Below are 18,723 nucleotides of genomic sequence, written 5' to 3'. Positions count from 1 at the left end.
CTCCTACTTGGACGAGTCGGCGCTGTGAATTTGTACTTATTAATGGCATCTGCACTGAAGATAGTTTTACCAGACCATTTACCTGATCATCATTGACTCACACTAAACAAATAAAACATCAAATGTGGAACACCTTCAAGTGTCTAAAAGTTATTATATATGATTGGAGATGTAAATATATGTCAATCAGTAATTTATTATCTTTTTATATGATATTTATAGAGTTTTCAAAGAATATAGACAACAGAGGGGGATTTCTGAAGATCTTTAGTAACACAATCAAATCCCAAATATGATTAGATTTAACCTCATTCTATCTATGTAACCCTCATCATCCCTTTGGTGATGGAATAAAGTTTATGTGTTAATCTGGTCTATCAGTCTAATTCCATTTCACCGGGCGTATAAATGCCTTTCGATATATTACCTTTTTTGGAAAGACCAGGACACAAATCATATGGAGAGTTTGTCAATGACCTGCAGGTGAGATCATGTGAGTTTCACAATTATATGTTGACAGACCTGCTGGAGTTGCATTGTTTAGCTCCTCCTCTGAGGTTGTAACATCCCTCTTCTCATCTTGCTCCAATAGGGTGGTGTGGGGAGGTTATACAAATAGCATTCATTGGAGTTCTGTTGTTGTGGAAGTTCTCTGAGCACACACACTTGTTCCATTAAGGAGCATTAGCGTGTTGTCTTTTTAGCCCAGTATAAGGTGAATGAGCTCAGTCTGAAGATGTTTCTTATAGAAGGTCTTCTACAGACATCAAGCACAGTGACACTGCTGGGTACTGTGCTGTTTCTGCTGGTCCTCTACCTCTGCTCCTCTGGTTCCAGCTCAGAGGGACAGGGGAAGGAGCCTCCAGGACCGAGGCCGCTGCCCCTGCTTGGTAACATGCTCCAGCTGGACCTCAAGAAGCCCTACGGCACTCTCTGCGAGGTAAGATGAAGTCATCCTTTGCTTTCAGAACAAAACATGTTGATGTTGACTTGATCTGTGAGATTTGATCTGTTTTTTGCTATTTCACCTGGTTTGAAAAGTTCAGTAAGCAAACTGATGAATGAACTCTGGCACATTGTATATGCTTTTAGCTGGTTAATGTTGTTTAGTGTTCTATTCTGTAGTGTATTTCAATAGATATGTCCTGCCCAAGTAGCCTGGTCCCAGATCTGTTTCTTGTTGGGAACCAGGCTATGGACAAAATACTTTGTGACAGTGACCAATGTGTTGCAAGGAAAGAGATGAGGTCACTTTAGAATATTGAAAGTAAAGGGGGATACCTGGTCATTTGTACAACTGAACTCATTCAACTGAAATGTGTCTTCCGCATTTAACACAACCCCTCGACATCCACGTCTTCGGTGCCCGAGATGTACCCTTGGAATATCCCTTCAGGGATCTTGTTATAACAGACCTGGGTTCAAATACATAGTGTACTTAAGTATTTGACATTTTTGTGTTTTGAGTATTTTCTAATACACAGCCAAAAACAACTACATCAAATAAAACAACAAGTAGTTGTAAATACATGCCACTTGTAACATAGGTGCAGTTAATGACCTGTGCAGTTAATGACATGACCAGACTTCTGACATGGAAACATAAACAATACTATCTGATGACGGATAACAGAAGAGAGCTATATAAAGGGTAAGTAATCAAGGGAGAAATGAAGTCCAGGTGTGACTGACGATGAGTCGCAGGTGTGCGTAATGATGGTTGCCAGGTGTGCGTAATGATGGTTGCCAGGTGTGCGTAATGATGGTTGCCAGGTGTGCATAATGATGGGTTGCCAGGACAAGTGGTTAGTAGTACAGTGACGATGGGAGCGGGAGCTTGACACCAATACTTTTCAAATGTATTTCCAATTAACTTTGTCTAAATACTAATTGTTTGTAAGTAATTCAATTACATTGACTGGTATTTGAACCAAGGTCTGACATCAACTGTAAACCACTGTCTTCACTCTATTTCTTGACTGATACATGTTAAACAAGCTGTATGTGGTGTCCAGTTATGTGCTTAGTCATATCATTCCGAGACATAACTGAGTCTATGGTGTACTTTATGTATACTTTATCTGTCCAGCTCTCCAAGAAACATGGTTCCATCTTCACGGTTCACTTCGGACCCAAGAAAGTGGTTGTTCTGGCAGGATACAAGACGGTCAAGCAGGCGCTAGTCAACCAGGCAGAGGACTTTGGGGACAGGGACATCATGCCTGTGTTCTATGATTTCAACCAAGGACATGGTAATGACATTTTACTCTTATGCTGGCTATGTCCTATTATTAAAGGGATAGTTCACCCAAATGACAACCTGTCTTATTGATTTCCTTAATCTGTAAGCAGTCTATGAACAAGCTAAAACATAAATCCACGTGTTTGTTCTCCAATTTATGTGTTGGCCACAAATATGAGCATAGGATGAGTCAACAACATTGTGGGTATAAATTAACAAATTATGAACTTTTAAAAGGGAGATTTTCACCTAACAGTTACTTTAAATAAACTTTATTGAGCTACACAATCAATTTCAGACACTTTGAGATGAGTATAATGCATTTCATTTCCAAATCTGTTGAGTCTTATTCTAGCCTGGTGGAGCAAGTCTGATTGCTGCATTCACCAATTTGTTTTAATGCATGTATCAGCCTGCCCTTTATCCAATAGATTGGCGTTTGGAATAAGCCAGAAAATGTCTGGTCCAATCAGTGCCCTCGCAGAAATTGATTGTTGTCCTAAACCCAACCACTATGTTGCCAAATACTGTTTGAATTAGGCTGTCCTCTGATTGCTTGAAAGTGATCCTGTAACGGTTTTCTTCCTGGGAAGGAGAGGAGAACCAAAATGCAGCGTGATTATTTCTAAACATCTTTCATGAAAGATGAAACCGTGAACACTATACAAAATAAGAAAACGTGTAAAAAACCAAAACAGTCTTAACTGGTGCAAAACACAGAGAGGAACAATCACCCACAAGATACCTAAAGAATATGGCTGCCTAAATATGGTTCCCAATCAGAGACAACGATAAACACCTGCCTCTGATTGAGAACCACTCCAGGCAACCATAGACTTACCTAGAACACTCCACTGAACACAACCCCATAGACTACAAAACCCCTAGATAAGACAAAACACATAAATTACCCATGTCACACCCTGGCCTAACCAACATAATAAAAAAAACACAGAATACTAAGGCCAGGGCGTGACAGATCCAATAGCTGACAAGTTCATTTTTAATAACACCACTCATTTCTGACATTGAGACTAGAATGGTGAATGCAGAAATCAGGCTGTCATCCTCTGCAAATAATATAAATGTCTAAAATAGTTACAGATGATCATGACCAGAAAGGATGCAGAGATCATTTGGCATATATATATATATATATATATATACACACACACACACACACACACACACACACACACAGTGGGGAGAACAAGTATTTGATTTAGCAGGTTTTCCTTCTTACAAAGCATGTAGAGGTCTGTAATTGTTATCATAGGTACACTTCAACTGTGAGAGACGGAATCTAAAACAAAAATCCAGAAGATCACATTTGTATGATTTTTAAGTAATTAATTAGCATGTTATTGCGTGACATAAGTATTTGATCACCTACCAACCAGTAAGAATTCCGGCTCTCACAGACCTGTTAGTTTTTCATTAAGAAGCCCTCCTGTTCTCCACCTATTACTTTTATTAACTGCACCTGTTTGAACTTGTTACCTGTATAAAATGCACCTATCCACACACACAATCAGACTCCAACCTCTCCACAATGGCCAAGACCATGGAGCTGTGTAAGGACATCAGGGATAAAATTGTAGACTTGCACAAGGCTGGGATGGGTTTCAGGACAATAGGCAAGCAGCTTGGTGAAAAGGCAACACCTGTTGGCGCAATTATTAGAAAATGGAATTAGTTCAAGATGACGGTCAATCACCCTGGGTCTGGGGCTCCATGCAAGATCTCACCTCGTGGGGCATCAATGATCATGAGGAAGGTGAGGGATCAGCCCAGAACTACACGGCAGGACCTGGTTAATGACCTGAAGAGAGCTGGGACCACAGTCTCAAAGAAAACCATTAGTAACACACTACGCCATCATGGATTAAAATCCTGCAGCGCACGCAAGGTCACCCTGCTCAAGCCAGCACATGTCCAGGCCCATCTGAAGTTTGCCAATGACCATCTGGATGATCTAGAGGAGGAATGGGAGAAGGTCCTGAGGTCAGATGAGACAAAAATAGAGCTTTTTGTTCTAAACTCCCCTCGCTGTGTTTGGAGGAAGAAGGAGGATGAGTACAACCCCAGGAACACCATCCCAACCGTGAAGCATGGACTTGGAAACATCATTCTTTGGGGATGCTTTTCTGCAAAGGGGACAGGACGACTGCACCGTATTGAGGGGAGGATGGATGGGGCCATGTATCGCGAGATCTTGGCCAACAACCTCCTTCCCTCAGTAAGAGCATTGAAGATTGGTCGTGGCTGGGTCTTCCAGCATGGCAACGATCCGAAACACACAGCCAGGGCAACTAAGGAGCGTCTCCGTAAGCAACATCTCAAGGTCCTGGAGTGGCCTAGCCAGTCTCCAGACCTGAACCCAATAGAACATCTTTGGAGGGAGCTGAAAGTCCATATTGCCCAGCGACAGCCCCGAAACCTGAAGGATCTAGAGGTCTGTATGGAGGAGTGGGCCAAAATCCCTGCTGCAGTGTGTGCAAACCTGGTCAAGAACTATAACTTTCAAACCAAATAATAAGTTCTGCTTTTCTGATGTATCAAATACTTATGTCATGCAATAAAATGCAAATGAATTACTTAAATCCAGAAATCACATTGTATGATTTTTGTTTTAGATTCAGTCTCTCACAGTTGAAGTGTACCTATGATAAAAATGACAAACCTCTACATGCTTTGTAAGTAGGGAAACCTGCAAAATCGGCAGTGTTTCAAATACTTGTACTCCCCACTGTATATACGTACATGCTCATTATTATAGTAAATATTCTTTATTAATATTACACTGAATTGTCATGGAAACAAACTATGTTCTCTACAGGGATTCTGTTTGCCAATGGAGACTCATGGAAAGAGATGAGGCGCATTGCCCTGACAAACCTTAGAAACTTTGGGATGGGCAAGAAAGGGAGTGAGGAGAAAATCTTAGAGGAAATCCCCTACCTGATTGAAGTGTTTGAAAAACATGAGGGTAAGAGAATCAGTATCTTTTCACTAGTAGTAGAAGTAGTATGATGTATTTATAGGGGATTCCTAGGCTTCATTGCCTGGTTAAAAATCAGGCTATTTTTAACCACTTTATTAGTAAATAGCTAAGTGATTGTGTGTTCTGGAAAGCTTATTTTGTAATTAGATTTTTGTCTACAGGTAAGGCATTTGACACAGCACAGCCTTTGCTTTATGCCGTCTCCAACAATCTCGGCCATTGTCTATGGCAGCAGGTTTGAATACACTGACCCACTATTCACAGGCATGGTGGACAGGGTCACGGAGAGTATTCACCTTACAGGTTCTGCATCAATTCAGGTAGTCTGCTTATTCAGACCATTTTGTTTTTACTGCATTTTCTGAGTAATTAATGTCTGTCTCAGTGCAATCAATAAAACAAGGAAACAGAACACCTGTTATGAATTCTTGCAAATTAAAATGTACATACTCATTTAAACTTTACTTGATGTGCCGGTAAACTTATTATAAACCATTATTGTACAGTTTATAACCCATTACTATGCTGCTTATAAATCATTATATACAATATTCATGATGTATAACATATAAAATAAAATCCTCATAGCCCAGTCCAAGCTCTTTGTCCTGGCACACCAATGGTGGATCCAGCTTCCTCTGAAGCTAGGACAGCAGAGTCCCTGCCCATCTTCCGAAAGCCCCTGAAACTCTACCTCCTCAAAAAGTATCTTAAATAAAACCCTCGCCCCCACCCCCCCAAAAAAGTTCCTGAACAACAGGTTTCTAGCTCTGACTTTGCTGATAACTACTTTGAGAAAAGTGCACTTACTATGTCTGTGACATGTGATTGTCCCACCAAGCTCTCTTAAGATGAATGCACTAACTGTGAATCGCTCTGGATAAGAGCGTCTGCTGAATTGATCAAATATTTTGTACAATTAATTATATCATTGTAATTAAACCTTCAGCGAGCAGGCCTTTCTAATAGACCTGGCCGTGGTATCCTGGAACGATATTGATCTCATCCCGTCAGTAGAGGATGCCTGGTTATATTTTCAAAATGCCTTCCTCACCATCAGCTGCAAACCTTTGTTCTCAATTTCCGCCTGAAGACATACCCAAATCTAACTGCCTGTAGCTCAGCCCCAGAGGCAAGGATTTGCATATTCTTGGTATCATTTGAATGGAAACATTCTGAAGTTTGTGGAAATGTTAATTGAATGTAGGAGAATATAACACAATATATCTGGTGTAAGAAAAGAGAAAGAAAGAGCATACATTTCCTGTTTTTTATTGTTGTAGTTTCATCTTTCACATGTACTATAATAGCCACACAGTCAGATAGGATGCTGGAGATAATTTTGATGGATAACACAAGAGGGCAATTGTAGGTGTGCAAAGTTTCAGACTGATAACTTCAGGAATGGGTGAGCTACATGACATTTAGCATGAAGTCACCCAGGTGTCCCACACAAGTTGCCCAAATGTACCCAAGTGGCCGAATTGGTGAAATGACCTATAACTATATACAGCAGTGCAAATAACTATATACAAATCAAAAAGCAATTCTAACACACACACACAAAAAAATAATTTTTTAAATATGAGAAAATAAATATATTTAAAAAAAAAAACAGTACATACATCTTGGAAGTCCTCGTCATAATATTTTGCTGCCTGTGCCATGTCCCATAGCAGTCTCTTTCTGATGTAAAGCAGAGGCAAACTGAACAAGTGGTGCATTTCATGCGACACAGAACACAACGACACCTCCATGCTGTGCCCTTTTGGCTCTGAGGCACAGTCATGCCTGCAGTAATGAACTGTGGCATTGAACACCACTGGGGGCACAGGTAGAGCGGGCAGCTTGGCACCGGGGGCTCCCAGTCGGAGTCGCTATCACTGTGAAAGAAAACATTAAAAAAATATTTGTATTGTATGAGCCTTTTATCATCACATAAAATATACAGATATGTATTGATTGTATAGAGCAGAGGGAACAGTCACTAAGGTGTTCCATTCAACTCCGGCCATTGTTATGTGTGTATGTATATATATATATATATATACACACACACAAAAACAAACTACACATTTCATTGCAAAAAAAAAAAAAAGAAATCTCACTTTTACTTTAGTTTGACTTCGCTTTACATGAAGTATTCGCCAGGATATCTTCAATGAAATCGTTGAAACTACAACTTTCCGAAATACAGCTGCGCGTAAAACGCCTTACAGCAACCCCTCTGATCGTTAAGGCGAAAATGGAGTTTCCTGCGCGTGCGATTACAACCAAGGAATTGTGGTCCAACCCCAAACCATTACATACTGGCGTTTACCTCAGCTCATTGGCTATCTACCCAGCTAGATTTCAAGAAGATCAGTGGTCATTGGGCAGAAATGTAGTCAATCAATGAACGGGGACAGCAGCCATAACAGGTTTATTGAATCTAGGGGTCATTTTTTTATTTTTGGGAAAACAACGTTCCCAAAGGGCTATTTTTCAGGACCAGAAAATAGAATATGCATATAATTTAGGATAGTTTAGGATAGAAAACACTCTAAAGTTTCCAAAACTGTAAAGATATTGTCTGTGAGTATAACAGAACTGATATTGCAGGTAAAAGAATGAGAAAAATCCAATCAGGAATGCAGCGGTTTCTAAATAAGAGTCCCTTCCTATGCTTCCCTATTGAGCAGTGAATGGGATATCAACGAGATTCCCGTTTCTATGGCTTCCTTAATGTGTCTAGTATCACAAGACATAGTTTCAGGATTTTATTTTGAAAAATGAGCGTGGTCAACAACATTGCGTCAGTGTCCACCTGATGGCTCTTTGTGTATTTCTCGCGCAAAAGAGGTAGCCATTTTTCCACCCGGGTCTTACTGAAAAAAGGTCTGTCTGGGTTGATATATTGTTAGTTGCATAAATTTGAATCTGGTATCAGGATAAATATAACAATGAGTCACCAATTTTATACTATGTATTTTTTATTAGCTAACTAATAAATGGCAAATTCAACTTTCGTATATACGGGCTCACTGTAATGCCACGCAGGGCAGAACAGAGAAATGACAAGATGTATGTAAACAGTGTTCTTATACTGTGAAGGACACAGTAGAAACTGGGCGTGGTTTAAACTTGCCCAGCCTATCGCAGGCGCTCAGGCGGGTCCCCGCCTCTTGGCGCTTCTTGGAGTCCTCCCTCCTTCGATGTATAGATCCTTACTGTTCTGGTATCGCAGCCTAGTTATAACATTTGCTCAGTTCCTGCTATTGTGTTGTTCAGTATTTTTCCATCTCAGTTAAACCTCGTGATGACCACCCCTCCCTATCACAACTTTGTAAGATACAGCAAGTCACACCATGTGCTCAATATTGTTACATACAAACACAAGGACAAAGCATCTGCTGGGCTGTTATCTACAGTTTTGCAACATGCAGGTCACACCATGCAGGTCACACCATGCAGGTCACACCATGCAGGTCACACCATGTTACTCAGTTCTTGTCACACACAAACAGGCAAGTAGCAAGCAGTTGTTTAATCTCATAATGATGCTCCAGTGCACAAATGCAGACACCTCACACAACCAACATCAGATAATATGTAATCATATATATGCTAATGGCTATAATGTAAAATACAGAATCCAACAATATTATCGAATAGATATTTGAAAAACACCTTGGGGATTGATTATAAACAACGTTTGCCATGTTTCTGTCGATATTATGGAGCTAATTTGGAATATTTTTCGGCATTGTCGTGACCGTAATTTCCAGTCGTTTTCTCAGCCAAACGTGAAGAACTAACGGAGCTATTTTTGGCTACAAAAAAAATATTTCTGGAAAAAAGGAACATTTGCTATCTAACTGGGAGTCTCGTGAGTGAAAACATCCGAAGCTCCTCAAAGGTAAACGATTTAATTTGATTGCTTTTCTGATTTTCGTGAACAATTTGCCTGCTGCTAGCTAGGCATAATGCTATGCTATCGATAAACTTACACATGCTTGTCTTGCTTTGGCTGTAAAGCATATTTTCAAAATCTGAGATGACAGGGTGATTAACAAAAGGCTAAGCTGTGTTTGAATATATTTCACTTGTGATTTCTTGAATATGAATATTTTCTAGTAAGATTTTTTTGTCCGTTGCGTTATGCTACCTAGTGTCAGTTGATGACAATTCTCCCGGGTCCTGGATGGGTAGATCCAAGAGGTAAATGAGCATGCCCCATTCATGAAATGTAGAACCAGGAACAGATATAGCCCTTGGTTCTCTCCAGACCTGACTGCCCTTAACCAACACAAAAACATCCTATGGCGTTCTGCATTAGCATCGAACAGCCCCCGTGATATGCAACTTTTCAAGGAAGCTAGAAATCAATATACACAGGCAGTTAGAAAAGCCAAGGCTAGCTTTTTCAAGCAGACATTTGCTTCCTGCAACACAAACTCAAAAACGCTCTGGGACACTAAAGTCCATGAGAATAAGAACACCTCCTCCCAGCTGCCCACTGCACTGAGGATAGGAAACACTGTCACTACCGATAAATCCACTATAATTGAGATTTTCAATAAGCATTTTTCTACGGCTGGCCATGCTTTCCACCTGGCTACCCCTACCCCGGTCAACAGCACTGGTCAACAGGCTCTAACCAATGATGCCAAAAAAGAGGTGTGTGTGTGTGTGTAAGTAAAGAAATAAAACGACAGTAGAAAGACATTTGAAAAAAGAGTAGCAAGGCTATATACAGACACCTGTTAGTCAGGCTTATTGAGGTAGTATGTACATGTAGGTATCGTTAAAGTGACTGTGCATATATGATGAACAGCAGAAGCGTAAAAAGAGGGGTTGGTGGGTGGTGGGACACAATGCAGATAGCCCGGTTAGCCAATGTACGGGAGCATTGGTTGGTCTGGCCAGTTTAGGTAGTATGTACATGAATGTATAAGATAAACAGAGAGTAGCAGCAGCGTAAAAGAGGGGTTGGGGGGGGGGGGGGGGGGTCACACAATGCAAATAGTCCGGTTAACCATTTGGTTACCTGTTCAGGAGTCTTATGGCTTGGGGGTAAAAACTGTTGAGAAGCCTTTTTGTCCTAGACTTGGCACTCCCGTACCGCTTGCCATGCGGTAGTAGAGAGAACATTCTATGACTGGGATGGCTGGGGTCTTTGACAATTTTTAGGGCCTTCCTCTGACACCGCCTGGTGTAGAGGTCCTGGATGGCAGGCAGCTTTGCCCCAGTGACGTACTGGGCCGTACGCACTACCCTCTGAAGTGCCTTGCGGTTGGAGGCCGAGCAATTGCCGTACCAGGCAGTGATGCAACCGGTCAGGATGCTCTCAATGTTGCAGCTGTAGAACCTTTTGAGGATCGCAAAAGGTCTTCGAAAGCCAAGTCAACAAACAGATTACCGACCATTTCGAATCCCACCATACCTTCTCCGCTATGCAATCTGGTTTCAGAGCTGGTCATGGGTGCACCTCAGCCACGCTCAAGGTCCTAAACAATATCTTAACCGCCATCTATAAGAAACAATACTGTGCAGCCGTATTCATTGACCTGGCCAAGGCATTCAACTCTGTCAATCACCACATCCTCATCGGCAGACGCTATAGCCTTGGTTTCTCAAATTATTGCCTCGCCTGGTTCACCAACTACTTCTCTGATAAAGTTCAGTGTGTCAAATCAGTGCTGTCTGGGCCTCTGCCAATCTGTATGGGGGTGCCACAGGGTTCAATTCTTGGACCTACTCACTTCTCTATACGTCAATGATGTCGCTCTTGCTGCTGGTGAGTCTCCGATCCACCTCTACGCAGACGACACCATTCTGTATACTTCTGGCCCTTCTTTAGACACTGTTAACAACCCTCCAGACGAGCTTCAATGCCATACAACTCTCCTTCCGTTGCCTCCAATTGCTCTTAAATACAAGTAAAACTTAATGCATGCTCTTCAACCGATCGCTGCCTGCACCTGCCCGCCCGTCCAACATCACTACTCTGGACGGTTCTAACTTAGAATATGTGGACAACTACAAATACCTGGGTGTCTGGTTAGACTGTAAACTCTCCTTCCAGACTCACATCAAACATCTCCAATCCAAAGTTAAATCTAGAATTGGCTTCCTATTTAGCAACAAAGCATCCTTCACTCATGCTGCCATACATACCCTTGTAAAAATGACCATCCTACCGATCCTCGAATTCGGCTATGTCATTTACAAAATAGTCTCCAATACCCTACTCAATAAATTGGATGCAGTCTATCACAGTGGCATCCGTTTTGTCACCAAAGCCCCATATACTATCCACCACTGCGACCTGTACGCTCTTGTTGGCTGGCCCTCGCTTCATACTCGTCGCCAAACCCACTGGCTCCAGGTCATCTACAAGACCATGCTAGGTAAAGTCACCCCTTATCTCAGCTTGCTGGTCACCATAGCAGCACCCACCTGTAGCACGCGCTCCAGCAGGTATATCTCTCTGGTCACCCACAAAACCATTTCTTACTTTGGCCGCCTCTCCTTCCAGTTCTCTGCTGCCAATGACTGGAATGAACTTCAAAAATCACAAACTGGAAACACTTATCTCCCTCACTAGCTTTCAGCACCATCTGTCAGAGCAGCTCACAGATTACTGCACCTGTACATAGCCCATCTATAATTTAGCCCAAACAACTACCTCTCCCCCTACTGTATTTATTTATTTATTTTGCTCCTTTGCACCCATTATTTCTATCACTACTTTGCACATTCTTCCACTGCAAATCTACCATTTCAGTGTTTTACTTGCTATATTGTATTTACTTCACCACCATGGCCTTTTTTTTGCCTTTACCTCCCTGATCTCACCTGATTTGCTCACATTGTATATAGACCTATTTTTCTACTGTATGTTTGTTTTAATCCATGTGTAACTCTGTGTTTTTGCATATGTCAAACTGCTTTGCTTGCCTACCTGGTTAAATAAAGGTTATTTTTTTAAATATTTTTTATATATATAATAATGTCACGGTCGTTGTAAGGAGGAGACCAAGGCGCAGCGTGCTAAGCGTACAGTCTTCTTTATTAAAGAATGGAACACTGAACAAACTAACAAAACGATACGTGAAGCTAATATGGATAGTGCAGCCAGGCAACTAAACATAGAACAAGAACCCACAAAACCAAAAGGGAAAATGGCAACCTAAATATGATCCCCAATCAGAGACAACGATAAACAGCTGCCTCTTATTGGGTACCAATTCAGGCCACCATAGACTTACATAAACCTAGACCTACCAAAACCCTTAGACAATACAAAAACGAACATTCACACCCTGATCTAACCAAAATAAAACAGAGATATCAAAGGTCAGAGCGTGACAAATAACTAGTGATGGGCACCGATTTATATAGAAAATGATATCACTATCGGTACCATTTTTGTGATTCCATATCGTAGTGGTTTGTATAAAATAATGCAACTGTATGTTCACTTTTCTGTTCACTTCCATGGCTCTTTGAAGTTCAGACAACTGTTAGCAGATTGTCCGTTGGGCCAGGCGTGAATATTCTGATATTATAATATTCTATTCAAACTGGCTAGTTGGGAGGCCTATATTATAGGACCATCAACAGGCAATTAATGAAATATGCTAAATTGAGAGCCTGTGAGGTCTGTTAGAGTTTTGTGTATGCAGGAAAAGTATGTTATAAATTGTGTTATTTTTACAGAAAAGTAAAAAATAATAAACCGACTTTACAATATGCCTTGCTCATAATGATATCAAATAATATTGAATATCACTATTGGTGCTCACAACTAATAATTACATATTTATTCATATGTGTATTTAATAATCTAATCATAGTTGTGGTGTTATGTTATAATTAATATAATATTGTTTTATGTGTATTCTACCTGAATCTTTGTGTAGATGTACAACATGTTTCCCTGGTTGGGTCCGTGGATAAACAACCTGACACGTCTGAAAAAGAATATTGCTGATATGAAGATGGAGGTGATAGAGCTGGTGAGGGGCCTGAAGGAGACTCTGAACCCTCACATGTGTAGAGGCTTTGTGGACTCGTTCCTCGTCCGAAAGCAAACCCTGGAGGTATGAAGACTTCATGCAGAATCTGCATCTCACTCATTCATAACAAAGTGTTGCATTAATATTGCTCAGTATGACTATACAGAATAGAATGAATCAATAAGGTCAGAGGGGGTGTGGTATATGATCAATTTACCACAGCTAAGTGCAGTGCCTGTATACAGTCCTTGTATATTGGCCATATTCCACAAAACCCTGAGGTGCCTTGCTGGTGTTATAAACTTGATACCAACATATTTAGAACAGTAAATTAATAATTTTGTATCACACCTGTGGTATATTGTCTAAGTTACCAAGACATCCGGACAATCAGTATCCAGGAACCAAACTGCTGGGTTTATAATACTTATTACACCACCTTGTGGTTCACTTTACTGCTGAAAAACACAACTAACTTGAGTTGTCCAACACTAACATCCCACTGGGCACAGACGTCAATTCAACATCTATTCGACGTTGATTCAACATAATTTAATTCAAATGATGTGGAAAATGTTGATTCAACCAGTTTGACTGAATGCCAGCTGAGGGAGGATCTAACTAGTTCTCTGTATCAGTAGAATCACATGTAAACTCAGACTCAAACACTGAAACAGTTCCTCAAGCTGATTTCAAAGAATGTGTTGATTATCTGTTTTGTTTGCTTTTTTGTCATTTTCCATATTATGTCTATCTCTGATAAGCTAAACAGGAAATGGCAAACAAATAGCCCATATTAACCTCTCTTGGGTAGTGAGCAGTATTTTTACGTCCGGATGAAAAGCCCAAGGTAAACTAACTGCCTGTTACTCAGGCCCAGAATCTAGGATATGCATATCATTTTATAGGTACATTTGGATAGAAAACACTCTAAAGTTTCTAAAACTGTTCAAATTACGTCTGTGTATACAGAACTTATATGGCAGGCGAAACCCCGAGGACAAACCATCCCCCCAAAAAATTCAGCCTACCACTATTTTCAATGGAAATAACTTTTTATTATAAGTCCTCCCAGATTGCAGTTCCTAGGGCTTCCACTAGATGTCAACAGTCTTTAGAAAGAGTTTCATGCTGGGTTTTTGGAAAAATTATCCAGAAATTGTAGTTTTTCTAGGTGGCTCCCATTTGGCTGTAGTGTTTCCAAGCGTGTGAAAAGTGTGCGTTCTTTGGTATTTTTCTCCGGTAAAGACAATAACGATTCTCCGTCTTAAATGTTAGTTTATTTACGTATTAGGGTTCCTAAGGTTTGATTATAAACGTTGTTTGACTTGTTTGAAAAGTTTATTAGTAATGTTTGGGATGCATTTTGATGGAGGGAAACTGGTTGGATTATTGACTGAAGCGCGACAGCCAAACTGAGTTTTTATGGATATAAAGGACATTATCGAACTAAGGGACCATTTGTGATGTGACTGGGAAGAAGATCATCAAAGGTAAGGCATTTTTTACATCGCTATTTCTGACTTTCGTGTCGCACCTGCCTGGTTGAAATATGTTTTTCATGTGTTTGTATGCGGGGCGCTGTCCTCAGATAATCGCATGGTGTGCTTTTGCCGCAAAGCCTTTTTGAAATCTGACACAGCGGCTGGATTAACAAGAAGTTAAGCTTTATTTTGATGTATTACACTTGTGATTTTATGAAAGTTAAATATTTATAAGACTGTAGTTTGAATTTCGCACTCTGCAATTTCACCGGATGTTGGCCAGGTGGGACGCTACCGTAGCCTTAGAAATAAGGTTAATATAATTAATAACTTGCTAACATCAGATATATATTAGCCATTTATGAGACTCATGTCAATAATTCATTGGATACATCATTAGCAATCCAATGATATAACATCTACAGAAGACACAGGAATGCGTATGGGGGAGTTGTTGCTGTACATATTCAGAGCCATATCCCTGTAATGCTTAGAGAGGATCTTGTGTTATTGAAGTGTTGTGGTTGCAGGTTCACCTGCCTCCTCTAAAGCCTATTTTAGTGTAGCTCCTATAGGCCACCAAGTTCTAACGGTCAGTATCCAGATCATGTGTGTGAAATTCTTGATGGGGGCTCCTGAGTGGCGCAGAGGTCTAAGGCATTGCATCTCAGTGCTAGAGGCGTCACTACAGACCCTGATAGACCCTGATTCACAACTGGCCTTGATTGGAGTCCCATAGGGCGACGTACAATTGGGCCAGCATTGTTAGGGTTTGGCCGGGGTAAGCGGTCATGGTTAATAATAATAAAAGATGGGACTAAAATAGTGTATGAGATCATACAAACGATTTTCAATTCAAATTAAATTGTATTTGTCACATGCCGAATACAACCGGTGTAGACCTTAGAGTGAAAGGCGTACTTACAAGCCCTTAATCAATAATGCAGTTTTAAGATTTAAAGGTGAAGGTGAGGTGAAGAAATTATTGTTGATCAATAATGACAAACCTCCTGGCATTGACAACTGTCATGCCTTTAATCTGAGCCTAGAGAAGTGTTTGTCCTCAGGCCTGGTTCTAACAGCCAACCTATCATCTTACTGCCAGCATTTAGTAAACTGTTGGAAAAAATGGTGTTTGACCAAATACAATGCTATTTCTCTGTAAACAAATTAAGACTTTCAGAATGTTTATAGAGAAGGCCACTGAACATGCACTGGCACAGATGACTGATGATTGGTTTAAAGAAATGTATAATAAAAATATTTTGGTGCAGCCTTTAATATTAGTGACCATAACGTGTTGAAAAATCCTATGTGTTATGGCTTTTCAACCTCAGCTCTGAATCCACAATATGGCAATCTATCTAATAGAACCCAAGGGGGGTTTCTTTAATGGAAGCTTCTCTAATGTTAAACATGTAAAGTGTGGTGTACTGCATGGCAGCTCTCTTGGCCCTCTACTCTTTTCTATTTTTGTCCGTGATAAATACTGTAGATGCTCTGCTTTTTTTAATCAATCAAATGTATTTATAAAGCTCTTCTTACATCAGCTGATATCTCAAAGTGCTGTAAAGAAACCCAGCCTAAAACAGCAAACAATGCAGGTGTAGAAGCACCACTTTCCACAAAGCAAGCTCTAGTTTGGTCTTATCTTAATTATTGTCCAGTGAAAAGAAGGGGCAACTTAATCTGCCCAGAACAGCATGACACATTTATCTTTTCATTGTAATCAGAGGGCTAATATCAATACTATGCATGCCAGTTTCTCTTGGCTAAGAGTTGAGGAAAGACTAACTGTACATAACTCATGTCATCTGAGGGTCTGTTTCTGTTAGGAATCTGCCGATATGGATTCTTTCTACCATGACGACAACCTGGTATTTAGTGTTGGTAATCTGTTTTCTGCTGGTACCGACACCACCGGGACAACCCTGTGCTGGGGTCTGCTGCTAATGGCCAAGTACCCCCATATACAGGGTAAGGATTGATATAAACACAAACGCATGCACGCACACACACCACAGGAGGCTGCTGAGGGGAGGATGGCTCGTAACGGCTGGAATGGCGTGGTATCAAAAATATGGAAACCATGTGTTCAATTCCAGCCATTACTATGAGCTCGTCCTCCCCAATTAATGTGCCACCTGTGACACACAGACATGAAACAGTAAAGCACTCATGGTATTACATGTAAACATTGGCAAAGAGCCAGATTGAATAATATATTATGAAACTAGATAAGGATGGCTTGGTTAATGAAGGTTAAACGTTAACTGACTAACATCTTCCTCAGAACAGCCTCAATTCGTTGGAGCATGGACTCCAGAAAGTGTTGAATGCATTCCACAGAGATGTGGCCCATGTTGAATCCTGGTTGGCTGGATGTCCTTTGGGTGGTGGACCATTCTTGATACACACGGGAAACTGTTGAGTGTGAAAAACCCAGTGGCGTTGCAGTTCTTGATACAAACCAATGCGCTTGGCACCTTCACCATACCCCATTCAAAGGCACTTAAATCTGTTGTCTTGCCCATTCAACCTCTGAATGGAACGCATACACAATCCATGTCGCAAGACCCACTGGTTGACTCTTATTTATAAAACCCTCTTAAGCCTCACTCCCCCCTATCTGAGATATCTACTGCAGACCCCATCCTCCACATACAACACCCATTCTGCCAGTCACATTCTGTTAAAGATCCCCAAAGCACACACATCCCTGGGTTGCTCACCTTTTCAGTTCGCTGCAGCTAGCGACTGGAACGAGCTGCAACAAACACTCAAACTGGACAGTTTTATCCCAATCTCTTAATTCGAAGACACAATCATGGACAGTCTTACTGACAGTGTCTGCTTTGCGTGATGTGTTGTTGTCTCTACCTTGCCCTTTGTGCTGTTGTCTGTGTCCAATAATGTTAGTACCATGTTTTGTGCTGCTAGCATGCTGTGTTGTCATCTTAGGTCTCTCTTTATGTAGTGTTGTGTTCTCTCTTCGTGATGTGTGTTGTCCTATATTTATATACATTTTTATCCCCCGTCCCTTCAGGAGGCCTTTTGGTAGGCCGTCATTGTAAATAAGAATTTGTTCTTAACAGACTTGCTTAGTTAAAAAAAGTCTCAATTGTCTCAAGGCTTAAAAATCCTTTGTTAACCTGTCTCCCCCACTTCATTTACCCTGATTGAATTTGATTTAACAAAATACATCAATAAGGGATCATAGCTTTCACCTGGATTCAGCTGGTCAGTCTATGTCAGCGAAAGAGCAGGTGTTCTTAATGTTTTGTCTACTCAGTGTACATTTCACTGTATTAACTCCAACACTCCCTCCTTTCTGTCTCAGATCAGGTCCAGGAGGAGATCAGCAGGGTTATAGGAAGTCGTCAAACCTTGGTAGAGGACAGGAAGAACCTGCCCTACACGGATGCAGTGATCCATGAGACCCAGAGACTGGCCAATATTGCACCCATGTCCATCCCTCACACCACCAGCCGAGATGTCACCTTCCAGGGATATTTCATAAAAAAAGGTAAGATACCGGGGTATCCAAATCTCTTTGTTTATTTTGAGACCAACTTCAAATTGTATTTTTTCCTGAAGGGAAGTTACAGGTTCAAAAAACAATAAAAGAAATGCATATAAAGAGAAGCCCAATCCATTCCCCCCTTCAGTCCCTATCCAACCCCCGCATCCTCCTTCCACACCTGGAAACCATGCCTCCCACCCCGCCTGTATAAATTGATGGTTGGGATTACCGGATGCCAAGGTCATATTTTTCTATTGTAACATGTGAGCTGGGAGTCAGGAAGCAAGTTTAGGGAGTTAATCAATAAACGAAACATAATACAAAACAAGAACGAACAACGCACAGACATGAAACTGAAACAGAAACTCTAACGCCTGGGAAGGAAGCAAAGGGAGTAATATATGGAAGGTAATCAGGCAGATGGTGGTGTCCAGGTGAGTCTGAGGTGCTGGTGCGCGTAATGATGG

General features: G+C 40.9%; 1 pseudogene; it reads left to right on the top strand.

The window, feature by feature from the left end:
• Nucleotides 1-355: 355 nt before the first annotated feature.
• On the top strand, nt 356-18,439 carry LOC110486986 (annotated as a pseudogene).
• Nucleotides 18,440-18,723: the final 284 nt, after the last annotated feature.

The sequence above is a fragment of the Oncorhynchus mykiss genome, chromosome 12, assembly GCF_013265735.2.
Source record: "Oncorhynchus mykiss isolate Arlee chromosome 12, USDA_OmykA_1.1, whole genome shotgun sequence".
Taxonomy (NCBI): Eukaryota; Metazoa; Chordata; class Actinopteri; order Salmoniformes; family Salmonidae; genus Oncorhynchus; species Oncorhynchus mykiss.
This window is presented reverse-complemented; position numbering and strand designations above follow the sequence as displayed.